Source organism: Mercenaria mercenaria, chromosome 6, assembly GCF_021730395.1.
Source record: "Mercenaria mercenaria strain notata chromosome 6, MADL_Memer_1, whole genome shotgun sequence".
Taxonomy (NCBI): domain Eukaryota; kingdom Metazoa; phylum Mollusca; class Bivalvia; order Venerida; family Veneridae; genus Mercenaria; species Mercenaria mercenaria.
Window position 1 is genome coordinate 15,207,333 of NC_069366.1, and position 16,129 is coordinate 15,223,461.

General features: G+C 32.7%; 1 protein-coding gene across 4 annotated transcripts in view; it reads right to left on the reverse strand.

The window, feature by feature from the left end:
- Nucleotides 1-16,129, reverse strand: part of LOC123549584 (uncharacterized) — an 80,611-nt gene that overhangs the window by 35,917 nt on the left and 28,565 nt on the right. Inside the window, exon 1 of one of the 4 annotated variants that reach the window (XM_053545189.1) lies at nt 12,754-12,888. The exons of 1 other annotated variant lie outside the window; for it this stretch is intronic. The gene's annotated coding sequence lies outside the window, so the exon portion shown is untranslated. Of the gene's footprint in view, nt 1-1,018; nt 1,310-4,972; nt 5,304-12,753; nt 12,889-16,129 lie in introns of those variants that run through there. 2 more of the 4 variants (XM_053545187.1, XM_053545190.1) reach the window with 2 other exon arrangements.

Consider the following 16,129-nt stretch of genomic DNA (forward strand, 5'->3'; position numbering starts at 1 on the left):
TTAAAATATGTTAAATGTTAAGAAATACTTCTTTAAAAAGCACAGATTACCTCGACTGTCGAAATGTGAACACGTCTCACCACTGTTCACCATAGCTCGTACAAAGTTAAACGTCTTATGTAATAAAATGCATGTCCACTTAAAAGAAAATGTTATGCGAAACATTTGATAGTAAGATGACAGTAGGTCATGGTAAACATGGAAATAAACTACTTTAAAGGAATGAAAAAAGATAAGTCTGGAATGTTATCTGCTGACATGCCCGCGTGTTATTCACAAAGTTCAATCTAACCCACACATTACATAATGTACTTGTTCGCAATTACATGCCACGTTTGTCGAAAGTCGTGGGCTGGAGACTCGTACTTCGTCTTTATTCGTCTCTCATTAACATATGAGCCGCACAATGGGAAAACCGACATAGTGCATTTGCGACCAGCATGGATCAAGACAAGTCTGCGCATCCGCGCAGTCTGGTCTGGATCCATGCTGTTCGCTAACGGTTTCTTTAATTGCAATAGGCTTTGAAAGCGAACAGCATGGATCCTGACCAGACTGCGCGGATGCGCGCAGTCTGGTCAGGATCCATGCTAGTCGCAAATGCACTATGTTGGTTTTCTCATGATGCGGCTCAATTTTTACTTCAGATGTGGCTACACTCACATGTGATTGATCCATGAATTAACTGTTGGTAAGAAGTTTTCAGGTAACAGACAAGTCATGTATGTTGGAAACATAGTAAAGATATCAGTTGAGAAGGTATTTATTTACCGTTGAAAATGTATATGACACACGAAATGAATTGTATCTGCATTTTTTTACATAAATTTGCTTTAAAAGAAGACCTAAATAATGAATATTTTACGATAATGAACAACTCAAGAGCTCTTCACTTCATCACTTGTAAGTGCAAGACCTTATCAGAATACTGGGGAGACCTTGTACTGTCGTTTTATCGCATCGTATGAAAAGAAACATTTATTATGATACTCGCAAATTCTGTTAACAAACCAATTACCTTAATACCACGCTGCAGTCTTCAGAGCTGAATAGAAGTATATATCGCCGACAGGCACACCAGCACTACAATAATCCCAAATTGTAATACTCAAAGAAATCCACGTATAGAAACCATACACATACTATGGTGATTGTTATACCAGGAAAATAAAAATTAAACACATTCATTTGAGGTCTGTGTAAAGTCAATGATTAATGAGAACATATTTTTGTCATAATCCTGTCACAAAAACATTTCATGCTTATATTTTATATCCCAAAATCATTTTTCACGCGTGTATAGTAACATAAAGTAAAACATAAATTCACTTCAGTAGAAAATAGATCCTGGGTACTATTTAGTAGGTTTTCATGTATGATATTATGTGTTTTATCGGTGTAACACTGTTTAATCGGTAAGGATGTAAATATTTGAAGATGTCAATAGTCACAAGCGTAACGGTATTTTAATGGTATTTCATTCATTATTTTATGATCGAAAAAAAGTACGAGTTTATCTTGTTCCCTTTTAATCACTCAAGGGTATGACAAAATGTAGGTTTTCAGGATTTTTTGTCAGTTTTGTACTTCTTTGATAATATCTCATTTCCTGAGATACATCAGTTTTCACTTTAGTTTCGTATGAAGATGAATAATTTAACTCCGTGCACGTATCTTTTTATGCATGACTCATTGTGTTTTATTAGCGCTTAAAAGTAATATTAGCAAATTATTATATGGAAATGCAAGACTAATATCATTGGTATGTGCAAATATCTTCTTTTTTTTTTCATTTTTGCCTCAAAATATTTTGGAAATATATTAGATAAACTTTGCAAAAGATTGAACATGTCTGTATGACACTGTACATAGGACTTGAACCAAGCCGCTAATGTTCTGAAAATGACATACGTATTATTACACAAAAATGGAGCACCTGCCGCTGGTGAAAATAGGTTCAATATGACAGAATGAGCAAAATGCATTTAATTATTAACTTGACTGAATACAGCTGGCAAGTAAATCAAAACACAGAAGCCTCAAAGCACCAGCAAAATTATATGACACATATACACATCACTTTTTCCGACTCTTTTTTTATGAGTCAAATGTGGAGATTATATTCTTTGAACAATACTATCACGAAACTATATAGACATGTGTTGGCTTATGGATAGAATTTCAGGTTCCTGTGTACATACTGGACGGATGATATGAAATACCTGTAAAATGTACCTTCAAGTCTAATGTTATACCATTTCAGGCCGACTGAATCATTAATTTCATAATACATCACTTTTACCTACTCCTTTTATGAGTAAAACGCGGAGATTATATTCTTTGAACAAGACGATGTCTACTTTCAATTTCGCCAAACGAAATCAAAACACTTGTTTATGTTATTTCTGTTTGTTTTGTTTTTGTCGTTTAATATCGACTGTAGACAAGACTTTACTGTGTCTCCCTGAAAATCTACCCAGATTAAGGAGTTGTGGAGATACAAAAAAAGTTTTATATATTCTTATTAGAAGTTGAGGTTTTCATTTTAACTTCAAAAGTGTGAATTGGTAGTCTGCACGAAAAAAGTCCGCAAAGAATATGTCAACATAATATAAGCAAATTCCAGAAATAACATTTCGAGAAATAATTTTGAATATAAATCGAGATTCTGTATTTTTGTGAAATATGCACACAAGAAAACTCTTTAAGTTTAAAGTAGACAAAAAAAAAAAACACATCGGAATTTAAACTAATCTTCTTTCTTCTTCCTTGCACAGGAGTCCTACTTCTTAATCATGACCGCGTTCCGAACTCACAGGGCAGTGTAAATGCAAGGGGAATTTCTAACGCATGCATGCTTGTTCGAAATATAAAAGACAGGATGCAAGTGAGTACTCAATGCCTCTGCAGAAAGAGAGCTAAAAGAGTATTATCGTTAGGGCCCAACAAAACAGAAAACCTAACTAAGAACTGCATATCATTTCAAACATCCACCACCTGTCCCGTTAGCGCAGTAAAGGCGGAAAGAGCAAAGGTCTTAATACAAAACATGTCTGTCTCAAATTCAGAAATAAGAACTATCGGGACTTGTATTCTAAATGTTACTGCAAATAAGCGACGTATTCGATAATGCCAATATTTGCATTAAATATTTTTAATACTAATGGAACTATTTTATAAACTTCATTCTAACAGTTTTATATCAATATTGTCATACATGCATGTGAATAAAGATTCATTTTAGTTATTTCATTTAAATAAGGCAGTGAAACTTTGTTGGTCTAAAATCTAAAGGAAGTTGCCTGTAATATTATATAACAAACTTAATTTTGGAATTAGATTCAGGTTCCGACATTATTTCAAGAAATATGGCTGGCCCTTTATTATGACATTAATTCTAACAGCTTTGTTTTATAATATTCTTGTATTTGCATGTCGCATCGTACAATTATTTAGTACAGGCATTTTACCAGTTTAATGTTAATAATATCAATTACTAGTATATAATTCATTTAAAGTCACACCTGTGTATAACGGTATCAATGAACGTTGTAACCACTTGTATGTAAACAGGAAATCAAGCTAGGGCATTAGCATCCGTCAAATAGAATGATAAATTTGTCATGCGGAGCTTATCAATGACCTTCACTTCCGTTCACCTTACTTCCAGGTGACAGGTATAACACTTACCTTTCCATTTTCACCGTAAAATAAGGTCAATCGCATTTAAACAGCATTGTTGCAAAGATTTTACTTGATACTTATTCATCTACAAAAGCCGACTGGTTCCTACCAGACAAGTATGTTTCATATAGATCATATTAAAATCACCTAAATACATCATAAACTGTCTTAAGAATCTCATGAGATCTTTTGATTGTATGAAAAAGTTTCTTCCCAAAACACTTGGTTATTAGCAGTTCAATATTTTGGTACTAGTCTTATGCAAAATGGACATAACCTAACGCGCAATAAATTCTGAGAACAATGTAACTTTTACGGAAAATGGGACAAATGATCAAAAAAATGTTCTTAGATATCTGAAAATATTATTTTAATTAATCTATAGTCAACAAATAAACTCATTTATTTAAAAGTGTGAACTTCAAAAAATTTAGCATGTTTCTACTCTTTATCTGGAACGTGGGAGAGAATGTAGACTTTATACCAATAAACTTTATTGCTTGCATATCTTATTTGTTCTTCGCAAAAAATATGCAGTATTTGTTTGATTAACTAGTACTTTATCACCAGTAGCTTCAATAAAACTGCGCATTGAAAAAAACATTGATCATGTTTGTTTAACTTAAAGAATGACAAGTTATCCGTCAATACTCCGGAATGTAGGAATTTTTATATGTATTTTGTTACATTTTTGCATGTCTACTCTATTGAAAATATTTATGAATTAGATAATTCGTATGTATTATGTCATACTTTTGTTTTGTAAAATCAATAACTTTGTAAGATATTAAGATCAGTTTTCATTCCTCTTACTATAGTGAGGTTTCGAAACTTTCCACAATGGTCATTAATTGTTTTCTTTGCAATAACTACGCTTTCGGTCCTTGTGCTGGCTGAGCGCATGTTGTTCGATCAAGATTTTAAAAGAAACACACTAAAGACAAGTAAAGCATGTCATTCAATACACGGCCAATGTGTATGGTTATGTATTATCTCCAAGTGTTCTATTTGAAAGAAGCATTTACATATTCTATCAGAATCGTTCCTCCAATTCTTTATATTGTATGCAGTAAGCATACATAAAATACCTGAACATAGCCAAGCAATCAGTCTGTGACTTTTACCTTCTTAAAATGAGTATGAACAATTTAGAACAGTGCGTGCGTGCTAGCGTCCGTACGTGTGACGAAATAAATAACACTATGTAAAACCGGAATCATGGATTTTATCACAGCAAATATATTATCATTATATGTACAAAGTCATAACAACTACTAGAGCAACCTACCTTGGATTTATGTTTTTTAACTCCAGTGTCACAGATGTTACCTTGCCCTTCCTGGGGATATTACAACTTGTACTTTTCTAACACACCATTCTTATCAAACTAATCTCCAATTCATTCATCAAAAACATGTATCTGTATTGATCCATTACAACTCAGTCGTAAACATGCTTTCGTAATGCAATGCAGTGTTGTTCACCAACACAAACAACGTCTTATAGACGACTATTCACCATGTCATACCATTAAATTCAATTTTCCTTCTTAGGTTAAAACCCCGTAGATAACACTCATTCCCTTAGTTTTTGCTTTTAACCGCAAAATTGTTAACGTTAGTTTGTTTGTCTAGTAGTGTCTCGTTGTGTGCAAATTTATTTTGGATCTCTATCGGGCATTTCTTCATAGAATGCTCTTTGCGATATGATCTGTGGAGCGCACTGTAAATTAATGAAATCTTCAGATATAATTGCGCGTCTGACTTAAAGTAAATTGCTAATTGATCGATTACTCATTGTTATTTAATGGTTTAAGATGTAATAGTTTTGAATCTGAAAAAATGCATTATTCACATCCGAAATAAACTTGGACACGTCTTGGTGATTGTTTTAAAAATACTGAAATGAATAAATTCGTGGTTTTTCAATATAATGTGCTTTAAGACTGAACAAATGTATGTGAAAAGCCTTTATGCAAACGGAAAGTGTGGTTAAGACCATTAAATTGATATAAATATTGTCTGCACACTGCAACCTTAACATTCTTTGGAACAAATTGCAAATGTGGCGAGGACCGCATTTAATTTGCTCATGTTAGGACATGACCAGGAACTGCATTTTCTACAGTATCTTTGCGTACCACTTCCTCGCTATATCTCGCAGACAAGTCAGTTCAATAAGCGGTGACTGGTAAGATATGCTAGAGATCAAGTCTTACCTAGACAATTCCATACGCCAAAACGTTATAAATTATTTACTTTCTTTCGTATTTTAACATGTGTAATCATTTTTATTTAAATTCCTAGTGTCTGTTCCTTACCACAATGCAGAAAATACTTACTGTACAATAGCCTTTTATTTTGTTTACTACCGTCCAATAGAATTTCCAATAAAATTGTTATATAATATTGTATGTAGTCATGCAAAGGAATTGCAGGACCATTCACCACTACTGAGATATTAACAGAAATCGATTCTACGTGAACAGATGATGTGGACAAATAGCTGGAAGCAATTGACACAAAATAACTGATTCGAAAAGAGACCTCGCAGACACTTAAATTAATTGATTTACCAAGTTTCATACTTTGATTTAATCATATGTTATTGCTTTTGAAAACATAATAAGGACACGGTAGAATAAATATGGGATCAGGAACATGTAATTTGTTTAAAGCAAATGGGTCGGACAACAAGTTTTACCAACATTAATGACGGCCCTTCCTTAACAAAGTTCAGTAATAAAATGTTCAGTTCATATTCGTAATTTATGTGTAATATTTAAACCAAATGAATAAGAGAAAAAAAAAGAATTTCGTAAAGCAAGAGATTAAAAATTATATGTTCATACTTTCACGTGCGTTATATTTCTTTTTACTCTAATATATAATGCATCGAAAATTAGAGTATATACGCATAGATTTAAACTCCGATAAAACAAGAAATATATTTCATTTGAAAACTATTAGTGAAACAATCAGTTTTTCATGGCGGCCTGTGATGTATTAACTGCCTTTGATAGAAGTTGACATGAATGCTCAGGCACATTTTTACCCTATCCATCTATTTAGGATGCAAAATGCACCTGTTACAAATACGAAATGTAGTTTGATTTAAGTACAAAATTAAAACGTTAATTTTTATTTTTACAAAAAAATGTACCGTATATGACAAAAAGGAGGACATACTTTATGTGTCTCCTGACATTGTTAAGCTCGAAGCGGTGTATTTCAATAAAAGTCATAAACAATATAGTAATTGTACTGAACGAGACAAATGTTATAAAGCACAGTTGAGCCGTGCCATGGGAAAACCAACATAGTGGGTGTGCGACCAGCATGGATCCAGACCAGCCTGCGCATCCGCGCAGTCTGGTCAGGATCCATGCTGTCCGCTAGCAGTTTCTCCAATTCCAATAGGCTTTAAAAGCGAACAGCATGGAGCCTGACCAGACTGCGCGGATGCGCAGGCTGGTCTAGATCCATGCTGGTCGCACACCTACTATGTTGGTTTTCCCATGGCACGGCACAATTATTTATAAAGTATCAAACTTAATACATTTGTTTTGCTATGTGCAATCAATGAATATTGTAAAGCCTAAAAATGAACCTGAAGAGTGCAAGTTCATATTTATGCAATTTGAAGACATTAAAGGCCCAATATGAAATTATTTATACTGGATGCAGGATTTCTGACCAATAAATCCTTAATATTCTTGACTTTTTCTAATTAAGGTATACAACTATCAAATAGGTAATCAAGCAGCACCTCCGGGTTATTAGATAATGGCGAAAGGAAAAAATCAGTTTAAATGGCATTTTCATGTCTTATGTCTTAATTTCATATTGGGCCTATACTTGCCATTCTGGTAGCATTTTAAAGAGACTTTTGCATTTTTAGAAATGTAAACAAACCTTATTAAACTTATGTTCATACCCACATTTTAGTTGTCAGTCTGAAAAATGTTCCACAGCGTTGACCTGTCATACAAAAAACTCTCTTAAAAGATACATGACCCCTACATTTCTTGGTGATTTTTTGTGGTTCAAAGGACATTTATAAACATAGGGCCAGTTCATTCTTTTAATGATTTTATTTTTCAAATTTATTTTCTACTGTATTTATTGGCAAAAACTGGGATTTATATATATATATATATATATATATTTTTTTTTTTTTTTTTTTTTTTTTTTTTTTTTTCACTGCCAGATTGCAGCAAAAAAAAATAAAATAAAAAGCAAAAACAAAACAAATCATATTTTCACTGTTTTGAATGTATTTGTTTTTCAAAACATGAATTTTGCCCATTTATAGCTGTCAGAATTGAGACCATGTACATTTATCAGTTTATATGTGTTATTTGCTTATAAGTTCGAGTATAAAATGATAGAATCTGTCGCAGTGACATGCCATGAAACCTTGAAAACTCATTTTATCAAGCTGAAACCTGGTTTCATGCAGTTAAGGTACTGACTAGATTGGCATCAGTCGTTAGAGTCCTTCAAAACAAATATCTTTACTATAAAATCCTCTTTAATAGCACTTTCTTGAAAATTTTACAATATCTCTTACCTCTGACTCTATCGTGTTGAGATGAGCTTAGAAAGAAAATATTTTTTTTGAGAAAATATCAGTGTCAGTATGAAGAAAGAAATTAACATTATTACAGATTATTTGATCTCAACAGACTTGGTAAGTCTATGTACTGACCATTACTATATAAATGAAGTGACACTATTAAAGAAAAGCAGTTTTTCTTATAACAACATTAGTAAAATTTGAGATTTGTGCATATTGGTCTAAATGGGCCATTTTGAGCATATTTTGATAGAAAATGAGTATTTCGTTGCAATTTTGCTGCAAAAGAAATGTTTAAAACAATCGCATTTCCATTGTTTCGGAAGTATTTTTAATTCATCTTTATAGCCTAAATTTTGCCCATTTATAGCTACGTACATTTAACAGTGTCAATATGTTATTTGCTTTCAGATTTGACCACAAAATGATAGTACAGGACAAAAATAAGCTCTAGCTCTAACTAGGAGAACTGGTTAAAAGCTATTTCAGATGAAATTGCCGCAGTGACGCCCTTTCTGAAAATGCCATAAAACCTTGAAATCTGGCTATGTGTGACAGATGTCAGGAACTTGTTCATTTTATAAAAAACAAACAAACATGTAGCAAGTTTGTTTACTGATGTCAGGTCTATTGAAAGAATGATCCGTTCAATCTTTTTAAAAGTAAGTATAGATATCGGTATTCACAACTTTATTTCATTGATCTGTATGGAATGGTTTAGTTGAAATCGGTTTCGTTTATCTATGATTTCTAAATACGGAACTGATAAGATTACAAGATTGCCTGTACAGTATTTGGTCCTAAGTAATAAATTCCACAAAATAAAACCTTATTCTTTAAGCTAAAGGATCTAGAGAAAATAGACATTAAACCTAAAATATAAAAACTTGTTATTCAACATGTGCTGTGTTTAGAGGTACTGTTTATAGGTAATCAAGCAGCATCTCCTGGTACTGTTTATGTTTCATGTCCAGTTACATTAAAAACTATGGTTAATCAGATGAAGGCATTGTTAATCTGATCATTAAACATTAAAACTTAAATTGATACACTCAAAATCGATTATACTTCGCCTGAATAACTCACTCTGGCTACGCCCTCGTGAAATTATTCCGCGGACGTATAACCTCTTTTCGTGTATTAATAACATTAAAACACGGTTTTTCTATATATTATTTCTTAAATATACAATGCATGTCCTGCTTCCTTGCTTAACTGACATAAAAATCGAGCCGCGTTAGAATCGTCAGTAAAGCATTAACTTTGATTTAGCCTGGGCACAAACATTCCCCAGCTTAATAATCGTCATGAAAAAAAAACGACATCGTGTAACATAACGCAAATTGTTTTAATGAGTATAAAACGTGTACAATATAATCTATAGTATGTTATGTCTATAATATTGTTTACGTTGTAATGTCTCAATAAGAATTTTCAATATTATTTCAATTAATCTAACATTTGTTTGACCAAATATGAAGAATGTTTGAATACAAATATTATTTTGTTAGCATATGGCGATGTATTCATTTCAATATATTCGATTTGTACAAATTTTGATTCCATACCTCATGTTTTTATTTCGATGTAAATGAGATGTGGAACCAAAATTTGTAGTCCTGTTTGGCGCCATATAACCTATAATGTGTTGGTGCGCCGTAAAACCCAAATAAATAAATAAATCGATTTGTACAGAATAGCCAAAAACCAAGAAAACCAGTTAAATATTGAAAGCGTGGCTTAGTAAATTCAGTGTTGTTATTTTTTATGGTTCTTTGGGACCATGGAGAATGTTCAAATTGGCTTTAATAGAATTCTGCTTTGGACACGTTGCACATTTCATTACCTTTCAAGAACAGAATCAGTCAAACCGACTCTGCAATAATTTTTCTTGGTTGCGTTCTACGCTTCTTCCAAAGCATCTACTCACAGATTTCATTAAATTAAAAAGATCGATATACTAACATAGGAAACCCATGAAAAGTCAAATTTTGTCAGGATTTAGGTTAACGTTTGGGCAAAATTACTGGAAGAGATATTCTCTCTTCGCAAAAAAGGTATGTGTTAGGTGAATTAAAAGCCATATGTTTTCCCATTAGAAATCAATTTTGTATGCTTAATTATCGCAACAGAATGCATTTATCATTTTTGCTCACATTTAGCTGCAAGCGATATCCGTGATAGGCAGAATTTTTCTATCTCTAACGTATGAAAAACTAATAAACACAATACACTTTCAATGAAATAATGAAAGTACTATTAACAATCAACGGAGCAGTGTACAGAAACATCTTTATCATCTAGCTTGTCAAATTTTAATTTGAAAATCAGAGCCTCCTGGAGAACTCTACGACTCTTACGTGAAATAAACGTGCAGGTGTATTTTTAGTTACAAAATGTTGCTTAATTCTAACTGCTGAATAATTGCTACCTTCTGCTACCTTCTTCAAAAATCGGCGATATATGACCATTTTGTGTCGATTCGCCGTAAAACCCAACTCACTCACTCTTCAAAGAAGAGTATACATTTGAGTAAGTATTTAGAGAAACACTTTCCATAGGAATCAGCATGATACGTCCAATACCAGAACTTGCAATTGTAATATTATACATGTACAATTTTTGTTGTTACAGCAGATTTAATTTGATGTTATCAAAATACATCTTACATAGCTATCAAACAGACAGGCAGACAAAGAGACGGGCAAATCAACAGGCACACTATTGAACCACGTGAAATGTTTCTCTACATATTCTGGCACATACGCAGACTATTGTCTAAATTGCCATTTATCTTTGTATAAAGTCTCATGAAAAAAATGTCTTGTACGTTCTTCTTAATTTTGTGACGGACTAACGAACTGACGGACGTGGAGAATTATACGTCCCTCTGTTGAAATAAAGGTAGAGACCTAACGAAGTATCAAAAACACAAAACGTACACCTGTAATGGTAACAGTGTAGTTCACATCATTTTAACTTTAAGGCAAGCAAGTAAATGCATTAGCATCCGTCAAATTGAATAATAAATTTGCCACTTCCGTAGACTTTTACCTTTTAACAAACATTTGCTTCCATTTACTTAACAACATCTGGTCAACCGCGTTTAAGCAACAATTTTGCAATATATCTGTACTGTTTATGACCTGAGATTTGATTGCAACTGTTTTGGTACGTGAATACGTATCCATACACTTTATAACTCTACATGCTGAATAAATATAAAAAAAAAGTTCTGTAGATAATTCCATAAAAGTTCAGAAAACAAATGCTTAATTAATTTTGATAAATGGCCCTCTTAAAGTAGGTTCAAGTCAATGCAAAAAGGACATACACTTTTCTAGCATACCGTATTTCTGCAATTACGGACATTCTTTCAAAAGAAGGGAAAATTTTCGTTTAATACCTTGAATGTGGGCGTGAATGTAGACTTTATGCCAATAATTTTTATTATTTGTATATCTTATTTGTTCAAGACAAAATAAGATTAACTAGTATTTCATCACCAATAGCTTAAATAAAATTCCCAATTTCAAAAATGAAAAGAATGATCCGGCCGGTCTGCTTCACTCTAAGACTGATAAATTATCCTTAACGCTCCGGAATGTACTTTCTGAATATTCTTTTGTGTGCGTATTTATTTTTTTTTTACATTTTTACATACATGTTGTATTTTTAACTGAGAATATTCCAAAATTAGAAATAATAATTTAGTTTATCTTCAATTTTGATAATTTGATAATTAATAATTACACTGTATTTTATAGTAAACTTTCATTATATTGAAGCAGTAATCAATTTTAAGTCATTTTATCACTGGCAACAAAGCCTCAAAACATTCCATATTTCATAAACAATATTTTGTGATATAAACGCACTTGTAACACCTAAGGTTTAGTATAAGGTTAATACAGTACAAGATCGATGTGTATGTCCTTTATATCTTTTATTTGCAAGTCATTAGTGAAGAATAAATATCTGTGATGTTCTATTTTCTATGTTTGTTTTGTTGGGTTAAATGTCACATCGACACAATTTTAGGTCATATGGCGACTTTCCAGAACCACCAGCCTTTCGTAAGCCAGCTGGATAGCTTCCTCACATGAAGAATTCAACGCCACAAGCGAGGCTCGAACCCACATCGATGAGAGGCAAGTGATTTGAAGTCAGCGACCGTAACCACTCGGCAACGGAGGCACCTTTTATTTTCTTTAAGTTACAATTAAAGTTATATACACTTTGTACATTTAACAGTATGTCTAAAACTAATGAACTACCTTTTCAGTGACTTCAACCTATTTAGAAAACTTTAACAATTTAATTATACAATGGCGCATACACATGTTCCGACAGAAATGACGGTATGCATATCTATTGATCAAACTGGAATCGTTAATATACCTTTTTGCTTTGGCATTTCATTAAAAAAAAAAGAAAAACACCATTGACATAATAATTATACAGCCATCAAAAATTACAAGAACGACCTACCTTGGATCTATAGTTTTATTTATTCCAGTGTCACAGATGTTACCTTTCCCTACCACTTCCTGAGGATTATACAACTTGTAGTATTCTAACACACCATTCTTATCAAACTAATCTCCAATTCATTCATCAGAAACATGTATACCTGCTCTTATTCTGTATTGATCCATTACAACTCACTGGTAAACACGCTTTCGTAATGCAACGGTGCGCTATTTAACATCTAATAGATGACTTTTTACCGTATTATATCATTAGTTCAATTTTCCTTATTAGGTTAAAACCATTTTGGTAACATTTAGACCTTAGCTTTTGCGTTTAACTGCAAAATTCTTAATGTTACTTTTGTTTATCAAGTATTGTCCAGATTTTGTACAAATTTATTCTATAATTCTATAAGTTTTGCTCCAACGAATGCTTTTCAGATGTCATCTGAAGAGCACACTGTAAATTAATGAAATCTCAGATATAATTGCGTGTCTGACTAAAATTGCTAATTGATCGATTACACACTCTACAGATGTAATAATTTTAATGTTGAAAAATGCATTTTTTTTTTTTGCATTTGAATTAAAACCAGACATGTCCTGTCTATTGTTTTAAAATATTAATAAATTCGTGGTTTTGCAATAAAATGTGTTTTAAGCTTTAACAAATTTATGCGAAATGTCATTTATGCAAACAGAAATAGCGCTTTAGACAATAAAGTTGATATAAATAATGTCTGCACCGTGCACACCTACCATTCCGCTACCTGCGAGTATTTTTTAATGCAAATTATTGAAATTATGGTGAGCACTGCAGAAATTGCATCTGCAAATATAAGGAAATGACGACAAACTGCGTTTTCTACATATCCACTGCCTTGACATTATCCTTACAGGACAGTGAATGGTAAAAGACATCCAAGACCGTCATAATGTTGAAACGTCCAATGCATGCATGACATTGTCAACTGACATTGGTACATGGCTTACATAGATGCACAGGTATTGCTATCTTAACCAAAGCAATTCAGTAAACTTTATTCATCTGACTTTATTTACAATAAGGTATTCTAAATTTTACATTTAAGGTGAACAACATTGTTCCGTTCTGAAGTACAAGACAAAACGTAAGACAGTTTTTAATGGCCGCCAATTTTAATTTGCCACGGACAATAATTGGCAAAATCGTCAAGTACTTCTACAAAGGCTTTGAACTTTAAAATGGTACTGAATGATAGCCCATATCTTCCATATAGCAACCAACAACTTTCATCATTCTAGTCTTATTATTTTAATAGATTTTGCAATTATAATATTCTGTTTCCCATGGGAAATGGCCGATTTCCTATGGGAAACGGTCATTTCCCATGGGAAACTTTTTGGGAACGTTTTCCTATGGAAAATTAAACTCCATGGGAATAGGAAACCTTACTTTTTTTACTTTTATATAAACTATTTGAAAAACATCATAGCTGTTTCATAAAAAAACTTTTATGGCACTGGCTAGTTTATTTGTTTAAAAAAAGATAGTTTAGTTTTCCCATGGGAAAGAATTCCTGTGGGAATCCCATAGGATATTGTTCCCTTGGGAAAAGTTTATGAACCTACCTGATTTTAGTTTAACTAAACTGCAACTGGAAACATTGTTAATATTTCAGTTCATTTCAATAAAAGTCACAAACAATATATAATTGAATAGAATAAGACATGTGTCATATGGCATGTTTTTTAACTTAGGCAGGTCATAATAAATCCACATTTAGATATTTTACTGTATTAACATGCGATTTATACTTTATGAGTGCTGGCGGATAATATGAATATGTATTAGCTATGGTATAATCTAATGTCGATAAACACTCAGCAGTAATATAAACTTAATCAAAAAAGTGTATTTGATTCAATGTATACACATAATAACTGGATTAGGCAAAATATATAAAAAGCTATAAAAATGGCAATGTAGATGAACATATGTATCTTGACAAGTTAGACCGATTGTGAGATCCAATCCTTCTATTGATCAATTTACTTTACTTTCCACCGGTAACGGTGTCAGCTTGCACTAAGATTATGCAAATAAAGTTAATAATTATACCTGTTTAATATCTAAATACTAAGATGTAAAAAATAATAAAAATAGTACGTAAACACGCGATAAAAAGCATCAATATTTTCAAAGAGTCAACACGGATCCGCCTTCTTTTCGTTGTTTTTCATTTTGGAAAATGTAGCAAATGTTCTGTTGATATACAATATATAGTAAGGTAGAGTCTTAATGCGAGGTGCATGTTATTTTCAGTTTACTAATTGTCATATATGGACGTTGACGTATAGGTCCTCGCCAAAATTCTGTACCTTGGGTAACTCGAGTATTATAGAAGATTACCAGGTAGTGTTCCCACTTAAAATTATAACTATTTTAACCATATTTTCGACCTGTTTTGTGCCTCTTTTGCAAGGACAAGGAAATGTATCCAAACAATACACGAACGTTAGCTACCGTAAGAGACCAAGAACGGTTACCTAAGCAGAGAGTGGAGGTCATACAAGGTTAATGAGTAGTATTCAAACTATTCTGACCATATCTGGCAGAGTTTTGACCTGGGTCGAGCCCCTATGGCCGGAATATACATGTATACCCATACTACATATGGACATATATTACTTTGCTTCAGTTTACAATCTGGAGTAACTCCAGAGCAGTCATACATGGATGTAGGATAGCTAGGGTAATTTTAAATATGCGTAAATTCTATGTTGCGTTTTCACCCTTGCTTAAGTCCCAACAGGCTGTGTCCCTAATAAAAGTACCATATATGAAATATAGTTGATGTTTCCACTTGACACATTATTTCAGAGTTTTATTCATTAACAATTTTCCTTTGATATTTGGACGGCCGTTCAAATTAAGTAAGCAAGACACTATGTCGGCATTTCGAGTTACGTAATAAAGTTTGAGATATGCAAGCCGAAATTCCGAGGTAACAAGTCAATATTTCGAGTTGCATATCTGAAAATTCCGAGATATTAAGTCGTGATTTCGAGTAAGTTTTTCTCAATTTCGAATTAAGAAACAGCACACACCTGACACTTATCCTCTTCCATACACATTCGTCATATTTTAAAGTACGGATACAGTTTTAAAGCTAACACTCTGTGGAACACTTTGGGGGATTAAAACATCAAACAGTAATTGTAATCATTTCATTGAACCTGGTAATGTTGGCTTTGTGTTTCAAATCATATCGCGCTTTCCAATTCCCAAGCAGCCCGAAATCAGTTCTAAATTTCTGGAACAGTTTCCATTTGCGCTACTGCTAAAATTATTTCAGATCTGGTCTAATTGAAGTCTGCATTAACAAGTTAGCATTCCAAATGGAAGCAACAAT